Genomic DNA, 11,324 nt, shown 5'->3' with positions numbered 1-11,324 from the left:
GGGCTCTACACCCAACATGGGGCTCGAACTCACAACCCCGAGGACAAGAGTCACAAGCCCCACCGACTGAGCCAGACAGGCTCAGATCCCCAAGGGATCACATCCTTTTTGTTCACCATATCTACCCAGGGCCCAACAGAAGGCTTGGCTCCTTAAATATTGGTTGAACAGCTAACTTGATGAATGAGTGTATCTATTCCTGGGGCCCCTAAGAAAGACTAGACACCATTTTCCCCAGAGCACAGAGCCTTATGCACAGCATGGGCTCATCACGCATTGGCTGAATGTGGACTCTGTGGGTTTTCTGGCTGCGGATTTTGCTCCTACTGCTCAGGTATCTCTTGAGGACCAAGCAGATATGAAAGGGGAAAGGGGATATCTCCCGGGTGGAGCACAAAGTGAGGAGGCCCCCCCATGTGACACTTGGCCAAGGAGCCTAGGTATCTCTGCCTGGTCACTTTGAGGCATTCTGATGCCTAGAGGCAGAGGGTTGAACTGAAAACATGACCGTAGCCCATGTATCATCTTCTTCCAACAGCCGCCAAGCCAGTGGACCGAGAAAGAAGAGGACAGGGGCGGGACAAAGACTGGAGCTAATAGCTTTTTGGTCCAGTAGGAGCACTTAACTGGGAGTCAGGAGGCCTGGCTTCTAAATTCAAATCACAGCAAGAACTTCAGGAAGATACCAAGAGCCTTCTAACCAAAGGATCTGATCTAGTCGTAGATTGTAGACAGACACGGACACACATAGATCACAGAGCCCACAGATGGGTTCCCAGGGAGGCAGCCTCCGAATGGAGATCAGCATGCTGGGCGCTTGCTGGGGGCGCTGTGAGGGTCAGCACTTGAGGATGCAACTGGGACCGGGCGGAGGGAAGACCCAGCTGCCATACTGCCTCCACAGAGGCCCCAGCCAACTCTCTGGATGGTTCTGAAGCGGGGGTGAGAGTCCAGAGTGGCCCAGAGTCGGGGGGAGCCCTTACACCACCGTATGAATTAGTTACTGGATGCGGGCTGCCCACCTTGAGTGAAGTAGCTCTCTTTAGCTGAGGCAACCCCCGGCGGGGACTGACAGCTCCTGGTTTGCTGCCGAGGGCGCCCCCCCAGCCTCCCCCACCCCCCGCAGGATTAACCCTTCAGTTATGAAGCGGGGGCGTGTACATCAAAGCATCCACCACAGCACGCCGCCTCCATGAACACGAATCCTTACCACAGTCCTGCATGCTAGACATCATTAGCCAGTTTCACAGATGAGAAAACTGAATTTCGGAGAGTGCATCACTTACCCCCCAGCCACACAACCAGTTGTGGAACTGATTCAAACCCAGGTCCTTTGGGCTGTTAAGGCCTTATGTTTTCACTACACTTCACTGCCTTAGATTCATTTACCCTGCCCCAAATTCTACCTATTCACTCTGAAGACGTTGACAAATAGCCTCCTCTCCTCCACTTATAAGATGAGGGGGTTAAACTACCTCTGAGATGCTTAAGCAGGGGTCTACGAACCCCATGAAATAATACACTAATTTGGGTAGGTATTAGCAAGATTTGGGGTTTGCATATTTTTCTGGGTTAGAGGGTCCTAAAAAGGTTTTGACTCCCCGAAGAGGTTGAGACATACCAGACCAGATGGCCTTTGGTTCTCTTCAGCACACACATGCTGGGATCCTGCACCCTTGGGAGTTGAAGGACCCTGGACAGAGCCAAAGACCTGAGACCTTTTGCGGCAAAATCCCACCACTTTTATACGGACCCAAGGAATGGAGGATGGAAGACCACGGAGCGCCCAGAACCAGTGGGATAAGAAGTCAGAGCCTGCGATAGATACAGATGGTTTTCCTCCCCCTGCCCCAACTTATTTTGTGAAAGAGTCCCAAATGTTGCCATTGTCCTCGCAGTGACATTTCCCCCATCCTGGGGGCCTCCCGGGCCTCTCCCCACCAACAGCGACCAAAAGGGTATCGAGCCGGGCAATGGAATACCCCAGTGACAGATTAGCACTGCCAAGCACCGACACAAAACCATTTGGTGTGGGGAAATGATAGATGCTAACACTCATTTTAAACACAGGCAACTGAATTCCTGCAGACAGGCGCCGCGGCTGGAATTTAGGGCACAGCTGTGAGGTTCAGATAAGGTGCAGAATCAGCCCAGCATACCACGATGTTACTTAATAATGAAAATGTGGTGATTGATGCTGCTGTCTCCAGGATATAACCTCCCCATTTGGAGGTTTTCAGCTCCCAAATCATCCATTCCACCAGGTTTTTTTTTTTTCCCCTATTCTTTTTTTGGAAAGGCTACGTGGGAGAGGGGTGGAGAAAGGATAGGGGTGGGGTGGGGAGGCTGGGGGTGGCACCTGGCAGCAGGAAGCTATGATCCTAAAGAATTTGAAGAAGTCCTGGCGCCTGGGTGGCTCAGTCGGTTAAGCATCTGCCTTCGGCTCGGGTCATGATCCCAGCGTCCTGGCATCCAGTCCCTCATCGGGCTCCCTGCTCAGTGTGGAGTCTGCTTCTCCCTCTTCCTCTGCCACTCCACCCCCCACTTGTGCTCTCTCGCTCTCAAATAAATAAATAAAATCTTAAAAAAAATTTTTTTTTCTTGAAAAAGTCCAAAGAGCTGCATTTGAGAGAATTCAACTCCGGCCTGCTCACCTGGGACAGTAAACTTCAACACCAAAGACTGGGTTAGACCCGTCGCCCTCACTATTTTTATGACCAAGGTTTTCTTCTGCTACCCGCCCCCTCCCTGTCTATGTACGACATCACAAAGCGCATCAGAGTTTTTGAAACTAACTTCAACTTCCACCCCGTCCTGAACGACAGGCGAGATGAACCACGTATCCACTGCCCCCTGAACAGTCCCCCTGGGGGACCCTCCAGTTGGGCAGGTCCCAAACTGAACTCCTCCTCCTCCTCCCCAACCCACCTTTATTTATTTGCTCACTTCAGCGAGAGGCCCCATCCAAGACAGACACCTGGGCATCGTTTCCCCGGACCCCTCCCTCTCCCTCAACTCCCATGTCCAGCACCCCCAAACCTGCTATTTTTACCTCCTCTATCACTCTCTCTTGAATACACCTACTTCTCTTTATGCCCATAGCCCTAAAATACAACGTTCCTGGACATGAGTGATTTTCTTAAACCGAAAGACACCACGTTACTCCGCTGCTTAAAAGTCAACAGCAGTGTCCAACTTATGGTAGGACTAAGTCTAGATTCCTTGTCTGAGCGGCCAAAGCCTCTCCCGATCTGATCCTAGCCTATGCCCGCAGCACACCCCTCCATGTACTGTGCACTCGGCTGGAACCGCAAAGAAGACATGCTTCTGTCTGCATCCTTGCTTTTTGCACCTGCTGTTCCTCTGTCTTGTGTGCCCTCCCTCTGCTTCATCCACCTGGAGAGCATTCTCTTGGACTCAGGTGTTTTCTCCTTTGAGAGGCCCTCCTCACCATCCTCCCCGACTCCTGACAGGGTTGTTTTCTCCTGTGCGTGCACGTGTGTGTGTGTGTGTGTGTATGTGTGTGTGTGTGTGTGGTATTCCAACTGTAGTCACCCTGTAGTACAATAAGCAGCTGTCATCCCCTCACCAGCCAGAATGGGGTTCAAATCCCTCTCCTACCCCTTGTCAACTGTATGAACTTGAGCAAGTCATATACCTGCTCTGAGCCTCCATTTTTTCTTCCATAATATGGAGATGATAATAAGATCTATCCCATTAGCTGGTTGTGAGGATTACATGATAGATATGAAGCATCCAGCATGGATTCAAGCACACAGTAGGTGCTTAATGAATAGTAATCTCCCAGTAGGGAGATGTCATTAACCCAGAGCCCATGGAAGACTTAGGAGTGCCTGTCTCAGGTTGGGGTCCTAGAAGCAGAGGGATTTGGTGCATGGGATTGACTCAGAAAGTGCCCTTCAAGAAAAGCAGTAGAGGAGGGAAAGGACAGGAGAGAGAAGATAAAGGCTATCCTTGGCCTGGCCTACAGTGGGCTCTGGGGTATAAATTGCACCACAGGGTTGTCCTGACTTGAGACAAGGGGGCCAGCCTTTTGTACCACATTGTCAGCCATCATTGGTGTGGGCTGCCCCAGCGAGCGAGATGGAGGGCGTAACCCCCCAGAAGAGTTGACCCTGGTCAGCAAGGGCAGTTTTGCAGAGAAGGGAGCAGCTGTCATGGGGGCTTCAACCGTACAGGAGCAGGGGGGAGGGGAGAAGAGGTCTGGATGGGGCGCCAACAGGACCTACCACGGTGTCATAGGAGAATTAATGCTTGCAGGAGGCTGAGAGGTGGTTCTTCATGGAATGAAGGCAGAGTCCAGACTTTATAGCTGCCCGAAGTTTTGCTCATTTGGTAATTTATGCAGTCATTCAAAAGATATTGATTGAGCATCTCCTATGTTCCAGGGGCTTTACTAAGCCCTGAGATGCACCGGAGAGCAAAAGGTGCCCTTAGGGATCTCATCGTTTAGTGCAGGTGACAATGTTCATCAAATAATCACACCAAAAGACATAGGTCCCCGAAGAGAAGGAACTCAGTTTTGTGAGGGTGTATAACCAGGGTCCACGAGTTAAAGAAGGCTTTCTGGAGGAGAGACTTTTGAATATAGGTCTGGAAGGATAAGAGCTTACCAGCGAAGGACAGGTTTGTAATTAGGTGGGGGAGGGGAGATGTGTGGCTCTCTTCCCACTTCTTTCTTATAGTTCTGCTACAATGTAAGAGAGAGCCACTGCCTTAGAGCTGTTGTTAGTCATTTACACTTGAATGTGAATGAGATTTTAAATTCTTTTCTGAGAAAAGAGTTTGTTAAAGGGGAATGAAGAGAAACTCTTGGGGCGACTGAATACTTTGGAGAAAAGTTATTTAAAAAAGCAGAAAAGGGGAGCTGGGCAGAAAAGGAAAGTAAGGGTTTTGAGAAAAATGTGCTGATTCTGCATCTTGTAGCAGCTGCCCACCTTCTCTCGTGGTCTCTCTTCCTCTCTTTCTCTTACAGGCCTTGGAAGCTGGTGGGAAGGAGCTTGGCTTGGAGCTGCCCATGCCCAGGGGCTGCTCTTCTGGAAGCCTTCCTGCTCTATTCGAGCTGCCTATGCAACATAATATAGAAGCCTCCTCTCTGCCCCAGATTGCCCCCGTCAGCATCTCAGAGCCGAGGCTCCGAGTGCCAGTCATTCTGACTCTCTTCTTCTGCCCTTGGGCATGTCCCTGTCGCTTCCTTTCTTGCACACAGGAGGGGGTTGGACTCAACTCTTCTGAGGTCCCCGCAGTCCTCGTTCCTCACTCCCTATTGCCCTCCTAGGGTCACAAACTCAAGCTGGTGACCTGGAGACCCCTCAGGAGGGCGGGGTGTCCCCGAGCACATGGAGCCCAGGTTGGCCCCTTCGTCAGCCCTCAGACTGGCAGAGGTTGCGGGCCAGGAGTTGGGGGCGGGGATGGCACCGGAAAAGGCCTCCAGCCCCTGTGGCCCTTTAAATGCTGCCAAAATGACTCCTCGTCCCCAGATTGCTGCCTGAAGCTGTCAGACACGCGTCAAGGTCAGGGGTGTGCATCTGCCCTAGCCACGGCAATAATGGCTTCTAATGGCTGTAAACAGGGGAAGTTTACCGCAAAGATGCTGCTACTGATGCTGGAACAATAAAAACTCCCTTTTTTGTTTTTCACCCTCTCCTGGATTTCGATCGTGCCATAACTGCCCTGTTTCCAGACGGCGCCTTCTCCAAAGACGTTCCTGCCTGGCGTCTCGTCCACCCTTAGCCACAGGTCAAGAGGAAGGATATGATCATGTCCCCTTGACAGGTGGGGGAAGGCCCAGCCAGGGAAAGAGACTTGCCTGCGGTGTCGGGGCCATGCTGTGGCACAGTCAGGACCAGGACTTCAGGCTCGTGTGGTCTTACAGCCCACACTGCTACAAGAGCCCTCTATGCCCAGTCTGCAGCCCGCTCGTGATTTGCCCCAGCCTTTGCTAGGAGCTGCCCAAGAGGGAAAAAGTCACCTTGGAAACCAGAGTTCTAGAGGGAACCGTGAAGGTCTTTGAATCCGACCAACCTGAGTTCAAATCCTGATCTGCCTTTTACTTGCTGTGTGACTCTGGGCCCATTAATTAACCTCTCTGAGCCTCTGTTTCCTCCTTTCTAAAATCAAGCAATAGGATGATTGTGGGGATTGAAGGCAATTATGTGCATGAAGGGGCTGGCACGGAGGTCTCAATAAAGGTCAGGCCCCTCTGCGGCCCCCCCACTTGAGATGTTTGAGGCTTCCTGATGGAAGTGACTTTGGTTAGCACTGGGGCTGACGGACGCAAAGCAGTGACCCAGGTCCCCAAACCCACCCCTGCTCAGGACAGCGTCCCCACGGTCACCAGGCATCAGGCAGGTCCCAGCAGGCCTGCTCTCTCTTCCTCCGGGCCTGGGCTGGAGGGCAGGAGCGAAGGCAGCGAGGGCCATAAATAAGGCCAACAAGGAAGAAGTAATTCGGCTGCTCCTTTTAGTGCCGCCCGCGTCACAGCCCAGGCTGCGGGAGGAGGTGGGCTGGCTCCTCCCGTGGGCCGTGGGCCGTGGGCCGTTTGTTCTGAGCCTGTTAGATGCCAGGCAGGGAGGTGAAGGGAGATAGGGTTGGGGGGGGAGAGGAGGGAGCGGGCCCATGCACCCTCCCTCCCAGCTGCTTATTTTCACTTGGCCCATTTCTCTCCAGCACACTGCCCGCCCCAACACCAGACTCCCTGAGGGCCGAGAGTTTTGTGTTTTGCTTACTGCCCTATTCCTAGCGCCTAGAACAGTGCCCGGCACATAGTAGGTGCTCAGAAAAGTGCAGGATGCCTTTACTCAGCCACTGTTTATCTCATACTCCAGTCAAAGCACCTTGATGCTAATAAATGCACCTACCACTCCTGGGCCTGGGGTATTAAGTGTTGGTGGAATCTCAATGAACCACACAGTCCTCTCCCCACTAGGCCCCCAAAGTTGGGGCACTCATAGCAAAGGGGCACAACAGAGGAGTTACAATTACTCACTCTGGGCTCAGAATGCCTGGCCTTCACTTGGCCTGCCTTGGGAGAATTTCCTATACGCCTGAGCCTCGGTTTCTTCATCTGTAAAATGGGGATGGTCAAAGATGTACGGCGTCAATGAGGGATGTATTCAAGTGTGCTTTAGCATAGCACCTGCTACCAGGATGGCTCAGTGAACAAGGGATACTGACCTACGGTGACTACTACTTGTGCTCTGATGCTGGAAGAAGCCATGTGCTGGGGGCTGCTAGGAAGCAGCACGTGAAGTTCAGGGTGGAGTCTCTGAGCAAGCAGCATGGGAGCAGGCCGTCCAGGGGCTCTGTGTTCCCGTGTTCCTGGTGGAGGGAACAGCAAAAGCAGAGGCACGGAGAGGTGTGGGAGGAGCTGTGGGCTCCAGGGGTATGTGTGTGTTGGTAGGGGGAGACGAGGAGGGGGAGGAGGCAGGGGAGGGGACATGACATCAAGGGACTCTTGAATGCTGAGAGAAGGAATTTGGACCCTGTCTCAGGGGCTGGGAGCCACTGAAGGGACTTGAGCAGGGGTAGGGCACGGTGGACTCTGGGATTTTAAGCATCTGTCTGAGGTTGGGGGTGTGGGCAGACGTCAGGGAGGTCTGCTAGAAGGGGGCTGATATTCCAGGTGGGAGAACCTGAAGCTTTTCGGAATGCCAGGCAGGCCGCCGGGGTCTGGCGCGGCACTCAGAGCCAGATTCCCTGCTGACGAGCACAGACCACCTGGGCTGTCCCCCGAACCCCACCCTTATTCCGCAAGAGGAGACCAGGGAAAGAAAGGGAAAAGAACACCTGGAGCCTCTGCCCCCACCCCACCCCCCCGCTCCAGTCAGTCAAGAAGGCCTCTCCAGGCTTGGGTCCACACTCACCTATCCAACCTCAGCTCTGGCACTTGTGAGTGAGTTCTGGAATCAGACACACTGGTGCGCCAGACCCAATGTACGCGTCTTCCCAGGCTGGCTCCGTCACACCTGTCCCCTCCCACTCAGTGCCGAGCCTGGCCTCTGCCTTTGCCTCGTCTTCTAACCCAGCTGCCTCAGGCTCCCCGGGGTGAAGACCGGCCTTCAGCACGGCCTCCGTCAAGCTGAGCTGCAGCAGCTGACCCTTGGGTCCAACCTAATCGGAGGGAGGCTCTGGCCCCTTCTGCCATTTTCGAGTTCGGATAAAGCAGCAGGTGCAGGGCTTGGGGTCCGGCTTCCCCGGGGGCTTCTCGGAGGTTCCAAGTAACGGCACCCATGGAGCAAATTGGGGGTCCTGAAGTCAGGAGAGAGGGGGAGCCACGAACTCGTGGACTGTTCCAGAGGATGGAGGCTCCGTGTGGATTGTGCAAGTGCCACCCACGCAGCCCAGCAGGCGGCTGTGCTGGGGGGGAATGCCCAATCCTCAGCTCCCATGAGAACTGCTGAGGTGGGTGGGGCTGTTAGGTGTTCCCCAAGCCACGCTGGGCAGGCTCCCAGCTTCATACCCACATGGGGCCAACAGCCTGCAAAAGGAGAGGTCAGCTTAGGGCTGGTCTACTGGGGGATCAACTAGAGGTGGAAACAAACTGGGAGAGGGTTTCAGAGATGCTCACTGTCAGCCAGCAGCAGTCAAGTCTGGGCTCCAAGGCACTCTGCTGTACAGGGCTTGGGCCCCTAAAGGGAAGCTCAGCTGAGGCTCAGGCCCAGGGGAAAATGAAAGTACACAACAAGGTTTGGCTTGTTTCCAGGAACAGAGTGTGAAAGCCCTCGCTTGGTAGAAATGATGCTCAGCATCCTCAGAGCCTAGGATGTACCATCTTACACTGCAAAGAGCATTGGTACATGTGATCACATTGTTAGAACCCCCCCCCCCCCGCGTGGCCTCTTACACACACACACACACACACACACACACACACACACGAATACAAGCAAAACTGGGGAAATCTGAATAAGATCAGTGGGTGGATCGTACGTCAATATCCTTGTGATATTGTGCTATAATTGTGCAAGATGTTCTCATTGGGGAAAACTGGATACAGGGTGCATGTTATCTCTCTGTATTATTTCTTACAATTGCGTTTGAATGTATAAGTATCTCAAAATAAAAGGTTTAATTAAAAACATAGAAAGAGAGAATGAGAGAGGCTGGATCCTAGAGTCCTAAGCTCAAATCCCAGCTCTGTTGCCCCTTTCTCATGTTGTGGCCTTGGGTACGTCCCTTCACCCATTTGACTCCCGGTTTCTTCATTTCTAAAATGGAGATAAAACACAAGCCATTTAGAGCTGAAAAGTAATAAGAGTATGTTTTACTCCAACTGGTGGCAAGCAGACAAGATAATATTCAGAGGAAAATGTTTAGCCTTTAATGCATTTGTTAGAAAGCAAGATTGAAAAAAATTAATTAAAATGTCAAATTCAGATACTGGAACTATAACAAAATAAATCCAAGGAAGGAAGGAATTTAGAAAAGTAAAAGCAGCAATGGATGGATCAGCAAACTTGACGGTGATGATAATCCCTAGGATGCCGAGTGACGGCTGGAATTAAAGAAGCTCATCCACTCATTTACTCAAGATATGGACTTGCTCCCCCCCCGCCCCGCATAGCGCATACCATATTCCAGGCACTGCACTAAGTATAGTGCGATGAACTCAAGCAAAACCCACAGCCCTGCCCTCCGGGGGTTTTCAGTCTGGCAGGAGAGGCGAAAGCAGTTCACGGCTCAGTGAAATCAGGGAGGAAGCAAAGAAGATGGGGTGTCTGGAGGACGGCAAGGGACGGGGGGAGCAGGGAGTGCTCCCCCAGGAGACCACATCTAAGGTCAACACGAAGGGCCAGTGGGGTTGTCCGAAGAGCGCTCCTGGCAGTGCCAACAGCACATGGAGCGTCTGACCCTGGGGAGGGGTGCCCCAGTCGGGGCAAGCAAGCATTCCTGATGCTGCCACAACCCTCCATTTATAGTGGAAGAATTGAGGCTCAGAGAGAGTCAGTCCTTCACTTGCCCCATGTCCTTCAGCAGGAGGAGAGGAAGTTGCAGTTGAATCGGAAGGCGGAAGCAAGGCTTACCTACTTTCTGGGGGTACAATTCTAGGGCCTCAAGAATGAAGGGGAGAGGGAGTGAGCTGGGGAGGAGGGTAATACAAGGTGACATGTTTCTGGGCTGGCCAGATGTGAGCCATGTGGCAGGGTGCTGGGTCGCATGGGTGGCACTTGCACAAGCTACACGGAGCCTCCATCCTCTGGAACAGTCCACGAGTTCGTGGCTCCCCCTCTCTCCTGACTTCAGGACCCCCAATTTGCTCCGTGGGTGTCGTTACTTGGAACCTCCGAGAAGCCCCCGGGGAAGCCGGACCCCAAGCCCTGCACCTGCTGCTTTATCCGAACTCGAAAATGGCAGAAGGGGCCAGAGCCTCCCTCCAATTAGGTTGGACCCAAGGGTCAGCTGCTGCAGCTCAGCTTGACGGAGGCCATGCTGAAGGCTGGTCTTCACCCCGGGGAGCCTGAGGCAGCTGGGTTAGAAGACGAGGCAAAGGCAGAGGCCAGGCTCGGCACTGAGTGGGAGGGGACAGGTGTGACGGAGCCAGCCTGGGAAGACGCGTACATTGGGTCTGGCGCACCAGTGTGTCTGATTCCAGAACTCACTCACAAGTGCCAGAGCTGAGGTTGGATAGGTGAGTGTGGACCCAAGCCTGGAGAGGCCTTCTTGACTGACTGGAGCGGGGGTACTTGATCTGCAGGGCAATGGGGAGCCACGGGAGGATTCTTAATGCCTGGCAAGGTGGCCTGCACCAACAGCAACTCAGGACAAGCTAGATCCCCCTGGCAGGAGTGGGCCCAGTGACCTCTGACCGGCAGAGTCGGGGGCTGCCCTACTGGCCCCACCCAGCGCCCCATCCCCCAGGTCCAGCCATGATGACGGCAGCGCACATCCTTCAGCATGACATTGGAACATCACTGGGGGAGTGGAGGGTGACGGAACGCCATCCAGGACGGTAATGGCTCCAGCGCCAGGAGGAAGATGACATAAATAATATCCCATTAGAGGTGCCGAGCTGCTCTGCTGAGTGCCTTGTTTTGCTGGCAACATTATGGGCTTCATAAACAGACTCATCCATTTCCCGGTCCCTGCTCTGGCTGAGGAGGGCAGAGGAGCCGGATGCCGGGGAGGCGACGGGGAAGCACTGAGGGGCGGGGTCCAGTCCTTGCCCAGCAGCTGAGGCCTACCACGGTCCGTCCCTCCAAACCTCTGCACACACACCTTCCTCGGCATCACCGGGCCTGCCGGTCCCGTCCCAACTCCAGACTTTGCCAGTTATCCCCGTCTCCACCTGGAGCCCTGTCCCC

The sequence above is a fragment of the Callorhinus ursinus genome, unplaced genomic scaffold, assembly GCF_003265705.2.
Source record: "Callorhinus ursinus isolate GAN/ISIS: 27379988/994484 unplaced genomic scaffold, GSC_fseal_2.0 scaffold38, whole genome shotgun sequence".
Taxonomy (NCBI): Eukaryota; Metazoa; Chordata; class Mammalia; order Carnivora; family Otariidae; genus Callorhinus; species Callorhinus ursinus.
This window is presented reverse-complemented; position numbering follows the sequence as displayed.